The 20,231-nt window shown below is 36.8% G+C and overlaps 2 pseudogenes; one reads left to right on the forward strand and one right to left on the reverse strand.

Annotated features, from left to right (window-relative positions):
* Positions 1-176: 176 nt before the first annotated feature.
* On the reverse strand, positions 177-1,659 carry LOC109862022 (annotated as a pseudogene).
* Positions 1,660-3,772: 2,113 nt separating this feature from the next.
* Positions 3,773-6,036, forward strand: LOC109862023 (annotated as a pseudogene).
* The last annotated feature ends 14,195 nt before the right edge of the window (positions 6,037-20,231 follow it).

The following is a 20,231-nucleotide window of genomic DNA, read 5'->3' on the forward strand; positions in this document are numbered from 1 at the left end:
TATTATTTTTTCTATTATTAGATCTAACTTTTATACACTGAGGAAGGTCCAATATTGTTGGGACCGAAACGTTTGTATATTATACTAAATAAAGTCTCTATTTGAACACGACCAACCGGTTCTCACTGCTCGTATCGGCCTTATTTTCTACTTTAAAATAATCCAGGTCCATTTATTCAGATTATTTTTTGATGTAGTCGGCCTAAGGTAGAATCTATTTTGATTCCTAGGGCTGGAACAGTTTATGAGTAAATTACATCTGTACATGTGGTTACTCTTCGAATAGGGTATTTAAAAGGAATAACGCAACGGTTGTCAACATCTAATAGGTTGGAAGAAAACTTGTTTTTGTTTGCTATAATCGAATCAAATTCTATGTTTATAATACCAGAATATTCGTATGATCAGTATCATTGCTGACTTAGGGCGTTACTGTTTATGTTGTTTATTAATATTTCATCTGTATAATACAAAATTTTAATAGATGGAATAACAATAAAAATTACTGTAATCGTACGAACAACAGTCCATAAGATTTCAATACTGTTTCTTTCTAGGAAAAATTAATTAGTATGATTATTGTATTAGAATAATAAGATAAATAAAAAACTTAATTTTGTACTAACAACTATAAAACTATTATTGTAAAGTCGTGAAAAAAGATTATTATATCGTAGATTAGAGTAGTAGAATTTTAAAGGCCTATGATTCATGTATTACTTTTTAATCAAAATTTGGATTTCATATATGGTATTTAACACAATAGCAATTTTTTTGCCATATTAAATTAATTTGTTGAAGGAATTTTATTGTAACTATGAAACATAGGAGAATAAAATGGTATTCATTTAATAAATAACATTTGGTGGAATATAAAAATAATTTTTTGTTTGGATGCTAAAGATTCTCACCTAATAAAAAGAAGTAAAATTAATCTTATAATTAAAATAAGTAAACATCTTTGTGTGATTAAATAATAATTCATAAAATAAATGTGTCAGGGTAATTTCTGTATCGGCGAGATATTCCTCTAAGTCCTAAGAAATGGTGAAGAAAAATAGTTATGTTTACAACAGTAAATATTGTTAAACCTTAAATATTTAATCAAAACTTATTGAGAGCGTAACCAGTAATAAGAGGGAATCAGTGAATGAATCTTGAAATAATTGAGAATACAGCTCCTATAGATAGGACATAATGGAAACAGATTACAAGGTAGTATGTATCATGTAATACAATATCAAGTGATAAATTTGATAGTATAAAACCAGTTAATCATCTTATGGTAAAGATAATTACAAATATAATTACAAAGGTCATAAAAAAGTGGGAGTTATATTTATTTTAACCAATTTAAAACTCTTTTAAAGCTCCGAAGTTTCCAAACTAATAATAAATATATATTTGGTCACAAGAGCCGTTCGCTAGGTGTTATGCGGAAATTATACGTGTACATATATACATATATACGTGTTCACTTGTAAATTTTTACACGTAAAATTTGACTTGTAATAACAATTCTAAAATTCATATAGGATGCTATACTTGCATTTCGTATATGAGAGATCCCAAATACCCTCCTAATATATTTATTTTATTTTCATACAAGGTAGTAATTTATCTAAAGACTTTACTTTTTGTGGGAACAGCAATGATCATTGTCGCTGAGGTGAAATAAGCACGTCAACATCTGTTTCTACTCAAAATATATAATGGGTTCATACAATAAATCCTAGAAATCTAATTGCTATTATTGCATAAAGTATTCTTAAGAATCCGAATGTTTCTTTTTTACTTTTTTTACTTATAATAATATAACAGATTATTCCAAATTGTAGTAAAATTAAAATATAAACTTCTGGATGTACAAAAAATCAGATTAAGTGTTGGTAAAGAATTAAATGTACTCTTCCTTAAAAGTTAAAAAATGAGGTACTTAATTATTCATCTGTTGAGAGCATGGTGATTGCATTAGCTACCACAGGTAATGATAAAACAAGCAGACTAGTTGTAAGTAAGAATAATCAGACTATTAAAGGAGTTTTGTCTACAGAAAAATGTGTATGAGTTATATTAATAATTGTAGAGATAAAGTAATAGCTCCCATAATTGAAGAAATTTTTGCAATATGTAGAGGAATATTGTTACATCTACTGACGAACCTCTGTAGACTATATTTAAAGAGAGAAGAGGGTATCCTGTTCAACCAGTTCCAACATCGGAGCTAATAAATCTTTTCGAAGTAAAAAGTATAATAGACGAAAATAAAAGTCAAACTTTTAAGTTATTTATTCGTGACTAAGCTATGTTTGCTGACCCAATTATTAAAAGGACAAAAAAAATACAATATCCTCTAATTATAAATGGCACAACTATAAAAACAATTATATTAAATGCGTGTTCTGTTACAATAAAATTATAAAATTGATCATTGTTAATGATTGCTCTGCATAATTCAAGTTTAATTCGAATAATTATTCTCATTAATGACTCGATCATACCAGTTCATATGGAAAATATTAAGGAAAGAATTCCAATATCTTTATGATTCGTTAAATATAGTCATTTGTTCATTATATATTTATAGTAAATTTAATATATTGGTAGTAAAATTAAATATAAACATTAGAGTGCTATGTCTGATTTAAGTAATAAATTGTAAATTTATTTACAAAATATTTTTTTAATACTAAAGGAATTTAAGGGTATTTAATTTATGAATATAATTTTAGTTAATAATCATTGTATATTTAATAGTAAAAATCTAAGATTGCAAATTTAAAGATATCAGTTTCAATTAAAATGTTTAATATTTATAAAATAATTATTTTTTAAACTTTGAAGGCTTATAGTTTACTACTTACTTAAAATTTTTAAAGTATTATAATTCTGGGCGTAAATAATAAAGGCAGAATTATTTAAATCAAAACTTAATTTTTTTGTGTAAATTTAGATTTAAAGTTTTTTACAAATGTGGATCATGAAATTATTTTACTGTGGATAAATGTTATTAACAAGGAATTAAATAAAAGAAAGATTATTACTATCATCATATTTGAATTTTTAATAATAATGTAAGTTGTGAAATTTTTGAAGATAAAAAAACAAACTGGTGGCATTTTTGATATGTTTATTATTATTAATGCAAATATTAAAATAAAGTTGTTGCTACTGCGATGAAAACTTTAAGTAAGATTTTAGGTTTACTCACAATTTAACTAATTATAAGTAAAATTGTAGAGTAAGTAAAACAGTATATAAATCATATTTAATGTTTTACTTAAATAAGTATAATAATTTATCTTGTTTTATTACTGAAGGAATCTGTAATTAAGATTTTTATTTTTTTAATGTTGATTATATAAACAGGAAAAACAATTATTGTAATATTTAAGAATATATAGAATATATTGTTATTATTAAGAATATAAAGATTGGTCTTGTAATTTCTGTAAAATAAAAAATATTAAATGGATGCAATTTCTGAAAAGTTAGTAGAAGTGCAATTCCCTGCCAGTTTATAAATTTGCTTAAAAAAGTTAATCATAAATGGAAAGAGGTGATTCAATCTTTTAAAATTAAAGATAATGATAATATCGAATGTCTCAAATTTAAAATTACTGGGTTGATAATTATAGCAAACAATATAATTAAGAATGCTAGAAATTGAATTACAAAATAGGTAAAAGTAATTTTTTTTTCTTTAAGTATTATGAGTATGTAATTGATGATTATGAAAGTACTAATTTCTATAATAAATCAAATTTGGAGTATGCTGGATAATATCGTTGTTATAAGGGATGTAAAAATGACTAATGGTAAGATAATGATTTCCGAAAATAAGTTCATTTATAATTTAAAACTTCATTAGACATTAATATTTTGTAAGGTTTTCTTACTTGTACGTTTTTGAAAGTTGATATTTTTTTACAAACATTTGACTAAATATCGAACAAATCAATTCGAGGTTTTATATCAAATCTTGATATTCTTATATTTTTCTAATTGAGACGTGTACGTATCGCGGATAGAATTTTTTACCCTAGAAAAGAATTCAAAAGTAGTATCCATTTTATTGTATTTTTTTCATATTGCAGAAAAATTAACACAAAGTGCCACAAAATATACTGTAAAATTCTCACACAGAGACGGAAAAATCACAGAAGATGCTCACTGTGGCAAAGATAAAAAACTAGGCGCCCGCGAAGATAAAGATCACCGCCGTGCAGCTGCTTCGTGAAGCAAAAGAATGTGACTTGGAGATTCTGCCTTTACCTTTAAAACAGAAGATCTTGGACCCTCACAAACTTGCTAATTATCAACATTAAAATCGCAAAGCGTTCGAAGATGTCATACGCAAGAATCGTATGATCATTTCTAACTGGATAAAGTACGCTCAATGAGAAGAAAGTCAGAAACAGATTCAACGGGCGAAATCTATTAACAAACGAGCGCTGGAAGTAGATTATCGGAATATATCTCTGTGTATTTCAACTACATGGAGATGGAGATGCGCGACAGGCATGTCAATTACGCCAAAAATCTGTGGGATTGTGCGGTTACGTTGCTGCCACGAGCAAATCAATTTTGGTACAAATATACGTACATGTAAGAATCTCTGGAAAACATTGCCTGTGCGCGTCAAGTGATCGAGCAATGAATGAAATGAGAACCGGACGTTCAAAGGCCTGGCAAACAAATATGAAGTTTGTGCTGCGACAAAAAGATTAATCGCGCTCGACAATTTTACGAGCGGTTTATTACGGTACATTCCGATAAAGCATTGGATAAAGTACGGAGGAGCCTCACGGATTTATCAGAGGCGCGCGCGCCGTTTACGAACAAGCGGAGAACTTTTTACAAAGACGAAAGTCTGGACGAAAAGTTGTTTCCGGCTTGTGCCAAGTTCGAGAAAGATCAACAAAAACACGTTCGCGCGCGTATCATCTACAAGTACACTTTAGAACATCTGTCAAAAAGAAGCAGTCAAGAAATTTACAAGGCTTATACAAGCTTTATACATTTCACGAAAAAAAGTACGGCGATTGCCTGGGAATCGAGGACGTGATCAGCAAGCGGAAACATCAGTACGAGCAGAGAGTGAAGGAGAATCCGTCTACCTACCACACGTGGTTCGATTATCTTGTAAGTAACTCCAATGTGATTCACAAGACGTACAAACAAGCGATCGTTAAAGTTTGGTCCACCAAGAAAAAACAGTGCTGGCATAGGTACATTTACCTTTGGATCAAATATGCCATCTTTGAGGAACTGGAAACGAAAGACATCGAACGTTGCCGTGAGGTGTACAAAGTGTGCCTGAAACTTATACCGCTCAAACGTTTCACTTTTTCCAAGATCTAGTTATCTTACGCGTACGTTGTCGAGATCCGACAAAAGAACCTCGCAAAACCAAAAAAACGTTGGATCTGGCATTGGGCATCTGTCCGACAGACAAGCTCTATCAAAGTTACATTGATCTGGAAACGCAGCTTGAGGAGTTTCGATCGATGTCGCAAGTTGTATGTGAAGTTTCTCGAGTTTGTTCCGGAGAATTGCGCTACGGTGTTGCGATTTGCCGAGCTGGAAACGCGTTTGAATGAGATCGATTGCGCCCGCGCAATCTACAAATTTGCCGTCGCGCGGCCGCGATCTAACATGCCGGGACTGCTGTGGAGATCGTACATTGACCTTAAAATCGCTCAGGGCACGACGAAAACGCTCGTCAGCTGTTCGAGCGTCTAATTGAACGCACGTTGCACGTCAAGATCTCGATTGTTTACGCCAAGTTCAAATTGCTGAACTCGCAGCTGAAAAACAGTCCCGACAACGTTGCTCTGGCCAGGTTTTCGAGCGCAAAAACAACGCGTCGAAAAACAGCGGCGACATCGAGAGTCGCGTGTTGTGCTAGAGACTTGGAAGGACTTAGAGAGTGAATAAATCACAAAAACTTTTGCCAAAATTATGTAAAAGATGACGCGCAGAGTAAAGAAGAAGCAAAGCATTGTTGAGGAGGACGAGAACAACGACAATTAAAAACCACTAGGATATGTAAAGAAAACATCAAATAAATTTGAAAATCGTAAACTCTTGTTCTCTTGCTGGCAATTGCAAAAAAGGAACAATAAATTAACACAGCGTTACATCAAATATACGTTTATTATGGTGCCGTCACTGCATCATTGTTTTGTTTAGTGACAGTAAGCAAACGTTAACTCATGTTCGCTATAGCGGAATTGACATTGGCATACGCTTCGATTACTCGCGTTCTCACGTATTCCAACAGATTTGCTTGATCAATGCGAGTGTGATTCGAGTCAACAGTGTTGCATTTTTTCGCGGACGGTACTCGTACGTTCGGATACTACCGTTGAACAAAAAATTCCACCAGTTTAAACGTTACGATCGCTACGCCTTCTTTCTTTGGACAATTGTCCGATTAACCGCGCGCGCTACACATTCTGTCATAAAACCGATTCTACAAATTGCTTGTTAAGCACCGCGCAATCGCTGCATCTTTTACCTAGATCAGTAGTTGCTGCTATGCATATCATATCGTCGAGTTACGCGCGATTCCAAATCGATTCGTTGATCCAAGCGTCTACATTCATTCCGCGTTTGAATTTTGACGCAAGTAGCGTAACGACGTATTGACGCGCGTTTTTAAATTTGCATCTAAAGACCGAATGTGCGCATCGCGCGACACAGAGCTTCCATGAATCGGTCATTATTGAGTTTGCAAAAAAACAATGGTTTTACCGCAATAAAATTTGTCCACTTACGCTCCGTTGTACCGAACGTACCGCTACGCTGTTCGACAAACGACGAACGCGCTGCGACGACGTGTCGCACATTAGGCGCGAGAATAAGTGATAAGTCATTAATTGGAAGCACGTGGAGTGCAACTGATTGCCGAACAGTAACGTTCGAGACATGCACGCTTGCAATTTCAACAACGATTCGATTCCGCGTACAATCATCCACGTGTACACGTCTTCGTCAAACTCGGCTTTCAAGTTGCCAGGATTATACGGCGACACGTGTATGGAATCGTTGCTCTTGTTTGATTCGGTAATGTATATTTGCGAAACAATTACAACGCTACCGTTGTGAATACACGGATCGTGTTTTAATACAATCAAAGTTGAACGGTACGTCACAGCACGCGTTCGCCCGACCAATACGTGCATCCGTTGTCGTTGGGTCGAAACCGTACAAGGTTGTGATCGCGCGTTTCGTCGAAACCGAATAATGCACAAACGTGGTGACGCGGGAAGCGTATCGCGTTTTCACGCATATACGGCACGAGTTGATTGTAACCGCAAAATGTGTTTTTTTAACGAGTAAGTAGTCAGATAGTACAAATAGCTCTTGCTCAATTGCGAAATGTTCTTCAATATACCGCCTTTCTTAATGAACGAATCGATCACGGGAAGTCCTCGTTGCACCGTTATCAACATAGGCACGTTAGCGTATTTGTACGGTAGTAGCGACACTTCCGCGCGAGTGGCGCCCAATAGCTCGACGGCGCATTATGGCAGAACGTCTCAATGCTCGTCGTTCAAAGCGTTGTCCGATGAGACATTGTCGTCCCGGAACGTTTTGTCGCATTGTGACCAAACGGACCACCGACGTCGATGTTTAAATACTTACCGTACTCGTCGCAAATTGACGCGCGATTGATTCAATTCAAACAATCGAGACAATCTGCGCGATCGGTGCGTTTCGATAAATCGACGCGATTCGGGCGTTTGGTTTAGTCCGCTCGATTGTGGTACACCGAGTCAAACGCAAATTTCGCGGTTCTTCCGTTTGCTTCGACGACGCACTTACCAAATCGAGTTCGGAATCCGCGCAATCGCGTCTGTAGTCGTTGTCACACAACGCGTTCTTGTTGCGTTGTTGCCAGTGCCGCTTTGAGCGTAGCAACATGTTCAACGTATTGTTGCGTTATCGCGGTTGCGTGGATTTTTAGATTCGTTAGATACACGCGATCCAACGTAGCGCGTTGTAAACAAAGTTGCTTATTTTTGTTTTTTTATTTTTACCGTAGCTCGTGGGTAAAAGGTCCGATGTGACGCTCGCTCCGTTTGCTTTAAGCGAACGACAGATCGAGGGTTTTTTTTGGAGTTACAACTGAGCGAAAGATACTTTTTGTCGATCGCATTTGCCGACGATTCGAAGTCGTACGGTTGAATGTGCAAATCGTAAACCTTGTCTCTTTGGTGGCAAATGCAAAAAAGGACAATGAATCAACACTGCGTTATATCGAATATACGTTTATTTTGGTGCCGTCGATGCATTATTGTTCGGTTTAGTGACAGTAGGTAACTAATGTTTGATATGACACAATTGATACTGGCGTTTACTCGCGTTTTCACATATTACAAGAGATTTGCTTGATCGATGCAATTCGTGTCAACGGCTTCGCATTCCTTCGCGGACAGTACTCGTTCGGATACAAACGTTGAACAATAAATTCCATCAGTTTAAACTTTACGATTGCGCCATTCTTTTTTCTCGGGCGACAGTCCGATTAAACGCGCGCGCTATACATTATATCGTAAAACCGATTGTACAAATTGCTGTTGAGCTTTTTTCGCGCGGCGTCGTTGTTGTGCGACGGCAACACATTGTATACGAGAACTATTTGCAGAAGCGTAACGTTGTCGATCAAAATTTTGTGTCGCATTGCATTGTTGTAAGTAACAATAGCACTGCCGTTTCGTCCACCGGATCTTTGACGCTTAGGTCGAAGAAAGCATTTGGTAAAATCGATCAGGTGTCTCGTCAAATCTAGGTGTGTTATAACCATAACTTTTTTCTGGCGTTTGTAATTTTGCGGCGAGGGTATCATTATGTCGAACGTAACTTAGCGCGGTCGTCAACGCGAAATGGCACTTGGCGCAGCACATCTACAACTTTTCGCGCGACCTCGACATTGGATGTCTGTTTGCGCGCTCGCTTCGCGAACGACGACGGTTGTTTTGTCGAACATTTATCGATTCCGACGGTACTCGCACGTTAACACAGACATGACGAAAAACCGGAGGGGGTGGCGAACGTTTTGTTGCTCGATGTTACGCTGACGAACACTGAGTCGGTCGACGCCTTAAAGAAAGGTTCGTCGATTGATCCATGTTTAAAGATTCCGACGTGTCGATCTGATTTAAATAAAACTAATCGCCGCAAGCTACACGCAGTGAGCTCAAGTATTGTACCGCCAAATATATCTCATCTGTGACGAAACAATCGTCGCCGTTGCAACCCATATGGTCGTTTGTTGACGCGTCGGTACCAAAGATTCGTTTGTCGGACTAAGATGATCGTTTGACGAACTAGAACGTTCGTTCGACGGATTAAGATGTTAGTTCGACAGATCAAAACGTTTGTTAAATGACAGCTAAACGCAGCGTTTTTGTTCAATGCGTTTAACAACAGTCGCAACAACGACGCTCGTCTCGTGATTAACGCGAGTTTGGTCTTACGTGATTGATGTGCGCGCAAACGAACAATTACAGGTACGTGTTTACGTAACTGTTTGTTTGCGCGCGCGACGCATAGTTTATCGTTTCGCGCAGTTCTATCACAGGTTTGCCGTTTGCACGGCGTCCGGCAAACATGCTTGAAACTCGTGACAGTTTAGTCCTTTGGGTTGGACGTACCGGTTGTTAACGAGTACACGCGAGTGAACATTGCGCCCTTTGACGTCACATTGAACGGAATGCTTAATGACCTGTTGTCGCACCACAAACCAACGTGTGCAAACGAGTCGCCAACGACAGCGATGCGGTCGCCTCATTTAAGTGAAGTTTACATCGTTCCATTTGAGACGTTTCGTGCACGAATATAGCGCACGTTTTATGTCAAAATAATTGTTTCAATTGCCACCAAGGCTCGGTATGTCCGACAGTCTCTTGCCGCTGTGAGCCAACATTAGCACCGCGTACGCGAACAATTTGTCGTCGTTGTCGTTGCGTTGTTCGCTCGTTGCGCGCGTCCACTCCGTTGTTTCGCGTTACGACGTCGTCGCACTATTAGAGAATCGCCGTGTACGCTCGATTGCTTAAAACGTATATGCATTCGCACTTGCTAAACGTCGCGGTTCTGCGCAACCGTTTGGTTTGTCCGTTATTGTTTGGTCATAAGAACGCTGAGCGTTTGCTGCTTCGTTGTCTTGACATCGTAAAGCGTAAAGCAATGTTTCGATTGCTACCGAACCAGCGACGTCCCATGCAAACTTCGAATCGTTCTCTACAAGCGTCAACATCATTTGCATATAAAAAAAGGAATTGCCGTATTAAAGCACTTGGTCGACGAGATATTGAACGCAGATCTCGGTCTAAATCGCATCATCGTATTTGTTCTCTAACAAACCAACGTCGAATACGGTGCGAAACAAAGCGTGTTAGTTTTTCTCGTGCTTGGATTGTTCTCGTCGCAATTGATCGATTGAGATCAATGTTTCTGCGTTGTACGTTTTGTTGGTTACAACGCCACGCGCCGCGTCGTACGTTTTGCCATTTGGAACGCCACACGTCGCGTTGTATTGCGATTCGATAACGCTTTTTGTAGATGTTAACGCCACGCATTAAACGGTATTCAACGTAGCGTATGTTGTCGCACGCCTTGTCGATTCTGTGCAAATCGTTGCGCGAGTCATTGGTAGGAGTACCGCGCGTATCGTCGAGCGTTCAAGCAATCTGTCGGTTCTGTGCAAATTATTGAATTGGGAACATTAGCAAACAAAACAAAACCAAGCGCGCTTTTCGAAGCGAAATTGTTTACATCAAGTGTGGGATGTTGTGCAAAGTGTCCGTTATTTCCTTAATCTATTGCTACCGTTTGAAGCAAAGGCGATACTTGTTTTTTTGACCACAAATTTTGTGATACGCGCTATTGATTCATCGCGGAAACATTGCGCGAAAAGTGGACAACGGTAGATAAGTACCAACCAAAAGTTTGCACGTACCATTGCGTTTTGTTTCTTTTGAACAAATACGTCGTCGAGTTGTTCAAGCACCGTCGCGGAATTGTACTGCGCACAGCAAACAGTTCATCCAACGCGGCCATGTGGAATTCGTTGCAGAACACAGGCACGTTTATCGTTGCGGGAATCTTCTACTTTGCGTGTTCGATCGGTTACATGACTATGAGTGCTCCGTCAATTACTGAATTTTCTTTGATCAAATTGTACATTCACGCTACTGTTTGTCGAGTAACCGTTTTGTGCACATTTCTGAAACGTACACGGTTTGGAAATTGTCGGAGCGATTTTGTTGGCGACGATTTCACTTTCTCGCGCTTCGCCTTTACCATTGAACTCGAATTCCATTGCAACAAACGTTTTCGCTAAGTGTTCGTCGTCGTTTTCGCTAAGTGTCAGTTGCAACCGTCGTTACGTCGCGTATCAAATTTTTTTTAAAACGACGAAAGTACGTTTGGAATGCGAATCGCTCGTATTCTTTTCTTTGCGGACACACGATTGCGCAACGAACGTATTGGTAAATTTTGTTCGGCTGGTTTTGATCCACCGAAGCGACACTAGCAATCGTTTGCGGTCCCTGCGTAGGCGCAACAACCTTCGCATGTACACGCTTTCTACAATAGCAATATTTTGATATATCTCTACAAATGCACGTTGTGTTACGTCCTGATCGGTCGCGGCTACTAGAACTAAAAAGAAAAATTTGTTCTCGGACCATCAAATAAGAGGTACCGTTGATTTTGTGTAAAAAACCAAAATTGCTGGCGGCAAAGGAATCACTTACAAAGAAATAGGAGGAACTTAACACAATGACGGTGTTATACGTGATTTCCAGAGAAAATGAACACTGTATAGTCGTTACGATTGCGTGTGCCGATCAAAGTGAGTTGAACGACAATGTAGGTGTGTGTTATATCGCTCTTATCTGTATCGTATCTTTACATGTAAACATATGTTTCTTACAATGTTTTCCACAAAGATCGATCGATCGTAATGCTATACGTCTGAATTGTACGGATTGACATTAGCAATGTACAATTTGACTAGTTGCGCGCATTGAAACAATTAACGGTGCGAGCAGCAGCGGGCGATTATCGACAGCGTCGTGCAGTAAGCACTCGAAACAAACTCGACGCGTGACATTAACGGAACTGTGCGACCAAAGACTTCGGGAAGCGGAGTTGAGTCGTCCAACTTTTAAATGAATCGGTTGTTTCTGAGTTGGACCGGTAGTTCGACGCGGCCGTCTCCACAGCGGCAGCGCGATCCCATAAGTTTGAACGGCTTTTGGCAGAAAGGGAAGAACTCCAACGTCGTTGCTTGCCTGGAAAAGAAACAGGGGCTAGATATCGCAGATCAACATCGACAAAGTGAGTAATTAAAACAGAATGCGAAAGCGTCCAAAAGAACAATCAGTCCAGCAAATAAATTAAGTTTATTTCGAGATTTGCAACAGGATGCATAAGGCCCTGTTCTGCATTGTTCGTTGAGTATGTTCAGTGGTTAATTTTGTTTTCATTTTTTATTGTTGTAAAATTCAATCAGGGAAAATTTGTTTTAGGATGGCCTAAAGTGAGTGGGTCACCCGTTTAACATGACATTTAAGTAAGGAACCACAATTGTTGTTCCGATTTACTGGGATGAACTCAGTAGGTTTGTTAGTATAAGAAAACGTAAGAATTGGCAAGAATTGGGGTAACTAAAGTTGACACCTACCAGGTATAAAGTTGCGGCAGGGTTGTGAATTGTGGCTAGAATTTTGCGTGCATGTTGTAAACCATGTTAAGAACCTTCAGTCTTAATATCAGTGACAATTGATAGGTTTCACTTTTGTAGAATAGGATAGGGTTGTCGTGTATCTACAAAATAAAAAAACGAATTGTTGACAAAAACACTTGGGAAGTTTTTGAAAGGTCTCCTCGACTAGAAAGTAGGCACAATTCACAACAATTAGAGTAATTTAGCGTCATACCTAGATTACCTCCGGTTTCCGTTTGAGAAGCAAATGTGATTGGTATTCTGTATGCGTATTTCTGGGTGAAAAAACATCGCATGTTCCTGCAATTTTGACAAAAAATTAAGAAGTTTTATTTTATAAGTACTTACTGTATTTCAGGGTGTGAGCTCCTCAGGAATCCGTATCGGGAACAAACCCTCTATTGGTGGCAATATTGTTAGGATATGTTAGTATTACCGGTTTAGGATAATCCCGAAAGTTTTATCGACATTAAGGATTTTTGAGTTTGTACCTGATTTGAGATCATCCTACTTGGAAAAATAGAAAGCGTGAATTGTTGAGAAAACTATCTGGAATAGTCTTTGTGAAACAAATAGGGACACGTGCGATGAAAAGCATGAACTACCTGTTTGTTTGTTACAATTTGATTTGTTGGATACACGTTTTCTAAATCACGGCTTGCTTTGGCAACGACCACGTGCACGGAATAATCAATAGAACGCTGGAAACGTGCTTCGACAATCTGATACGCGTGTACGAGCGTATCAGCACATGTTCGAATATTGTACCGACGATCTGTTGCGCAAAAACAAAAAAACGAGGTATTTGTGCGATATCAAACGCGGAGATCTGATGGCTAGTCTTAACTTCTAACGTATTAACTAATCGCATAAACGCGCACCATGTCACCGCAAAATTGGGCGAACACCACGGCTATAATGAACAAATTGATGTCGTTCATCGGCGCAAATTACAATTGGCGTAACAACGCACTGAACACAGTACGCACAACCGGTTCTTTTCTGGACACCGTCGATATGTAGCGAGACGCTCGAATTTAGGTAGAGTTTGTTGTACGTCATGAAACTGTCTTTGAACTTTATCTCAAACAAAACGTTCTATTTGCTACCCACGTGTTGAGTGAACGTCGGTATGTCTACGCCAAGAATAAACAAACGTGTCGTCGTAAAATTGCATTTGTTTGTCATTATCAAACTCGTATCTCACGCCATCGCTATACCGTCGCAATCGTGGTTGCATTGTCAGCAAACGTTCTACGGATGCAACGCGTTGATCAAAGACGACACTCGCACCATCGTCGAATTGTCCACTCGCGAATTGAAAGATGTATAACAAGCAGTTAAGTTCGCGTGTTCGATAGCAAATAAACCGAAACACCAGTTCGCGCGATGTGCGATCAATGCTTTACCTATTTGTTTGAGCGCGTTGGCTCGTAAAAGCAATTGTGTACCGTATGATCCGGTGCAACGGTCGGTTTCAACTTGAGTAGTTTGTCGTTTGCGTCGCGGTGACGTTGATTTGCGTGGCACACCACCGCGGTCGCGAGTGCGTGCGACAAACTGGACCTGAAAACTAGAGTCCGACAGTTGGCGCGCGCAATACATTCGTTGCCAACGGTGACGCCAACGCCCATTTTTTTGACGTAAATACAACGAGATATATTGTGAACGAACAAAACAACACGGTTGTCACGAATTCGTTCTTTTGAAACAATATTATCGCGGCGAATAATAAACAAACAGCAGTTGCTTGTTGAAACAAAAGATTATGAAGAAACGTATAAAGTACGGCGTTTTATTCGCAGTTCAAACGTTTCGCGGATATTCGACCGCGCGATAACAGTCGCGAGCTTAATCACCGGTATCTCTTGTTTCTCGTCTTTTGTTCAATTGTACGAACGTTCGCACAAGGTTCCGACGCACTGCTTGTGATTTCTGTGTGGTGTTGAAACGTCGTCGAACCGAATATACGTCGCGAAACAATAGACGGTTTGGACATTCTCGATGTTTATTCGAGCTGTTTGCGCGATTCGCTATTAGAGCACATCAAGTTGAACGCGGTATTCGATCAACCCACGATAACGACGGTTTGATCAACGAGCTCAACAAATCGATCCAGCGATACCGCAAGTCCACCGCGTGGAGCAACAGGGCAGTCTGCTGTTTCAAGTATTTGATGTCTCAACGGCGCAAGTTGCGATTAAAACGGCACAATTCAACGTTTCGACGCGGCGATCAACGTCAAATAATGGACGAATTCGGTCGCCGTATCGTACAACGCAAACGACTTTGGTCAATTGTATCTGTGCGACGATCGGAACGGAATTCGATATGCTTAGTTCGCTCACCAATCGTTGCGCAACTAATACCCGTACCTTGCACGACAACGTTACCGTCGTTATTGCTCGCGTTGTCGAACTCATACACGATTTGGAACGTTCGAGCAAAACCATTGAATTCGACAACAAACACGGGCGTTCACGATGCCGAGTAACGGTAACCACCGAAGACAACGTGTTTTATCAAGACGATTTGCTGCGATTTGTACGCGAGTTAAATCACCGCACGTTGGATTATATGTATTGTACAATATCCGAATGAACGAGTCGATTCCACTTGCACGCGTGTTTCACGCGGTGCTTCAACGAAATAATTTTGCGTATACTGTTTGCATGCGCGCCACCAAATGGTTTAATTGCAACTTGTCGCGTCGCATGCATTTCTAATCGCGTCGATCGAGAGTTGCGAATTTGATCGCTCCGTCGCAAACATGTGGCGCAATAGATCCCGAAGCGCTTTATTTCCGACACGAAACGACAGAGTGCGACGTATCTCCAAATAACCAATTAAATTCGGTTAATATCGCAAAGGTGCGAAATTGCGAGTTTGCGGTGGTGCGTCCTGATGCTCAGAGTCACGATACAACAAGATCGTTTACGCCTGCTGAACGTTTGTTCTCTCTTTCTTCCTTTCTCCTTCAAGGACGAGCTAATTGGATTTTACGAGTGCGTGTACGTGTATACGACCGGTAACTGTCGATAACCAAATAACAATCAATAACTGTCAGTCCAATCATCAATTTCCGACCAAAATTCTCATTTTCCTTCTTGGTACAGCCCAATCGGCTGACCGAAAAGGGAGAACGTACGTTCAGCAAGTGTAAACGGTTTTATCGGACCGAAATTTTGCGCACTTGGACGTAACAGTAAAAAATAAAAGTAGGGAAAATGAAAGAAGGAAAAATATCTTGTTTTTACGCATATGCATAGCGGGATCATACTTATCCGTTATAATCTACAATGATTTGGCGTAAAGAATTGATTTCCAAAACGCTGACGAATTTCGCTTAAATTAGGCAGTTAATAGTCGGTTTGAGAGCCTTTTCGAACTGTGCTTCAATTCGCAAATTACCGTTCTGCACGAGATTTCAATGTTCGACGCAAATCGGTCGATAAATCGGAAATGAGATCAAAAGCAAAGACTTTGTATCCGCGCACATAAGCATCTCTGCTTATAGCATTGCATTTGTTTAGAAAATAAATACCCGTTCCTGAGAAAAGAGTATGAAAAGCCTCGATGAAGAGAGGAGAATCCCTTAAAAGAGAAGGTTGTAACGGTCTTGTAGGAACTTGCGTTCTATCGACGTAAAGCAAAACATTATATTTAAATTGTTTTAATAAAACAGATTAACTATAATATTGTTAGTAAGCGCACTATTTTCGACAAAAAAGATTATCACCCGCTTCTGCAGTTGACCGAGTATGACGTTGTCAATCAATTCTTCCACCACTCCTCTGTGAATCGTAAACGATTTAACTTCAACTCTCGTGAGAAGACACTTTGCAGTAATTGTGCACAGCATTTTAGCGTGAGCTAATAAAACTCCAGCGCTTACTTTTATTTTTCTCATGATCAAGGTAGCGTCTACAATATGAACTTTTGTCTGTAGAGTAAGTTCCATGAAACAGAAAGAATCCTTTGAGCGAATGAGTTTTAGTCGCATTTCCACGCCGTTAATCAGGAATTTATCCTGATTGAAAACGTCGCAATTTAGATGTTTTATGAGATTCACAGCACAGATAGAAGATATAATAAGAGAGATATAAAGACATATAATTATCAAAAAAATAATAAGAGATAATTAAATAATGAGATAAGAGACATTAAGAGAGATATTTTTCTTAGGTCTTTCGTATGTCATTTTATATCTCCCATCTCTCTATAAAAGAGATCTGTTATTATATTTATTTCTTGCCAATTCACAATTTATATGAATTAAATAACTAATTCGATAACAGGTTAACAACCTCTTTACACCAATATAATAAATAACCTTGAATTATTACTACTAACCTCAAAAATTACTGTGCCCAATACACTTTAATATAACTTCTTACTAAGAAGACCTTACAGAATTTTAAATTTTGATAAACTTGTAAATTATAAAATCAACTTATTTTCTAATATCATTATTTTATCATTATTAATTTTTATATCCTTAATAACAACGATGTTATCCAGCATAATCTAAATTTGATTTATTAAAGAAATTAAGAATCTTATATTCATCAGGTACATACTTATAACAATTAAAGAAAAAAAAATTATTTTTATTGATCTCTTAGTTCAAGTTGTAGCATCCTTAACTATATTGTTTGTCATAAGTATCACCCCAGTAATTTTAAATTCAAGACATTCAATATTAATATTATCTCTATTTTTAAAAGTTAGAATCCCCACTTTCCATTTATGATTACCTTTTTTAAGCAAATTTATAAACTGGCAGGCAATGACACTTTTACTAACTTTACAGAAATTGCATCAACTTATTATTTATTATCTTACAAAGATTACAAGACCAATCTTTATATTCTTAATAATAACAATATATTTTATATATTTTTAAATATTACAATAATTGTTTCTCNTGTTTCTATAATTAACAGTAAAAAAATGAAAATTTTAATTAGAGAATCCTACATTAATAAAACAAGATAAATTATTACACTTATTTAATTTGAACATTAAATATGATTTATCAACTGTTATACTTACTCTACCATTTTACTTATAATTAGTTTAATTTTCACTAAAATTAAAATCTCACTAAAAGTTTTCCAACACTCTATTAAAAAATTAACTTTAATATTTGCAGTAATAATAATAAACTTAGCAAGAATTCCACCATTTTGTTTTTTTATCTTCAAATAATTCAGAACTTACATTATTATTAAAATTTCAAATATTAAGATACTAATAATCCTTCTCTTCTTTAATTCCTTGTTAATAACATTTATCCACATTAAAATAATTTCATGATCCATATTTGTAAAAAACTTTAAATCTAAATTTACACAAAAAAATTGAGTTTTGATTGAAATAATTTTGTCTTTATTATCTTAACCATAGTTACGCCCTTAAGTATAATACTTTAAAATTAACACTTAAAGATTTTGAGTTATTATTAAACTATAAGCCTTCAAAGTTTAAAAAGTAATTATTTTATAAATTCTAAACATTTTAATCAAAACTGATATCTTTAAATTTGCAATTTAAAATTTTTACTGATATGTACAATAATTATTAACTAAAATTATATTTATAAATTAAATACCCTAAAATTTGTTTAGTAGTAGAAAATAATTTCTTAGATAAATTTACAATTTAATACTTAAATCAGACATAACACTCTAATTTTTATAATTAAATATAGTACCAATATATATACTCGTATATAAATATAGTATGAAAAAATGACTATACTCAACAACAAATCATAAAGATATTGCAATTCGTTACTTTATATCTGCCATATAAGCAGGTATGATCGAGTCATAAATAAGAATAATTATTCGAAGTGAACTTGGATTATGCGGAGCAATCATTAACAATGACCAAATTTATAATTCTATTGTAACAGGACACGCATTTATTATAATTTTTTTCACAGATATGCCATTTATAATTAGAAAAATTGAAAATTCTTTTGTGCCTTAAATGATTGGGTCAGCAGACAAAGCTTACCCACAAGTAAATAACATAAGTAATAAATATATATTCTGTCATAAAAGCCGTTCGCTAGGTCTTGTGCGGAAATTATACGTGTATATATATACATATATACGTGTTCACGTGTAAATTTTTACACGTAAAATTCAAATTGTAATAACAATTCTAAAATTCATATAGGATGCTATACTTGCATCTCGTATATGAGAAATACCATATACCACCCTAATTGAAATTAAATTTATATTGCGATAAAAACTCCTCGGCCAGGAGTCGAACCTGGAATCTCCAACTTTCCGTGCCGTCGCCTTTCCTATTCGGCCACCGAGGCACTTAGAGTTTTTTTCGCAATATTTATACATATATATTCGAACCACGTCATCTTCCTCCAGCGCGATTTAAACAATTAAAAAATCTTTTCAGTCTCCAAAGTTTCCAAACTAATAAATATATATTCGGTCATGAGAGCCGTTTGCTAGGTGTTGTGCGGAATATATACGTGTATATATATACATATATACGTGTTTACGTGTAAAAATTTACACGTTTAACATTTACAAATTTACACATTTAAAGATTCTTTTATTGTTTAAATAACGCTGGAGGAAGATGGCGTTGTTCGAATATACATGTGTGAATATTGCAAGAAAAACTCCAAGTGCCTCGGTGGCCGAATAGGAAATGCGACGGCACGAAAAGCCGGAGATTCCAGGTTTGCCTCCTGGCCGGGGACGTTTTTTCGCAATATAAATTTAATTTCAATTAGGGGGGTANTTGGGATTTCTCATATACAAGATGCACAAGTATAGCATCCTATATAAAGTTTAGAATTGTTATTACAATTTGAATTTCACGTGTAAAAATTTACACATAAACACGTATATATGTATATATATACATATATACGTGTATACACGTGTATATACACGTATAATTTCCGCACAACATCTAGCGAACGGCTCTCATGACCAAATATATATTTATTAGTTTGGAAACTTCGGATCCTTAAAATATCCTTTTGTTGAAATAACTAATTGTTTAAATAACATAAGATTCTGACTTCTACGCCCGTCTAGTATACTCCTTACTTTAAAAAGATTTATTAGTACCGGTGTTGGAACTGGTTGAACAGTATATGGGACATTCTTTTACAAACCGAACACTTTTCTGACTGACACATTTTTTATTTAGTTGAAACTTTTTTTACGTGTTCTATACAACAAAACAAAGATACGTATTTGAGGAATTTACAAAAATATTTTTTTTTTGGGAAATAGAAAGGATGGAAATTTTGAAAATTTGTCGATTTTTGGTTTATAGTGTATTATAAAAAAGGAGTATAGATACGCTTCAAAAAATTCTCAAATAAAACAGGAAATGTTTATGGNCATTTGAAGCAAAAAACACAGGTGGTAATGTGTATGTAATATTGACGTTACTTTNTTCAAGTACGTGATATATAGTATAAAACGTTTTC

The sequence above is a fragment of the Pseudomyrmex gracilis genome, unplaced genomic scaffold, assembly GCF_002006095.1.
Source record: "Pseudomyrmex gracilis isolate BER0280 unplaced genomic scaffold, ASM200609v1 scaffold_1269, whole genome shotgun sequence".
Classification (NCBI taxonomy): domain Eukaryota; kingdom Metazoa; phylum Arthropoda; class Insecta; order Hymenoptera; family Formicidae; genus Pseudomyrmex; species Pseudomyrmex gracilis.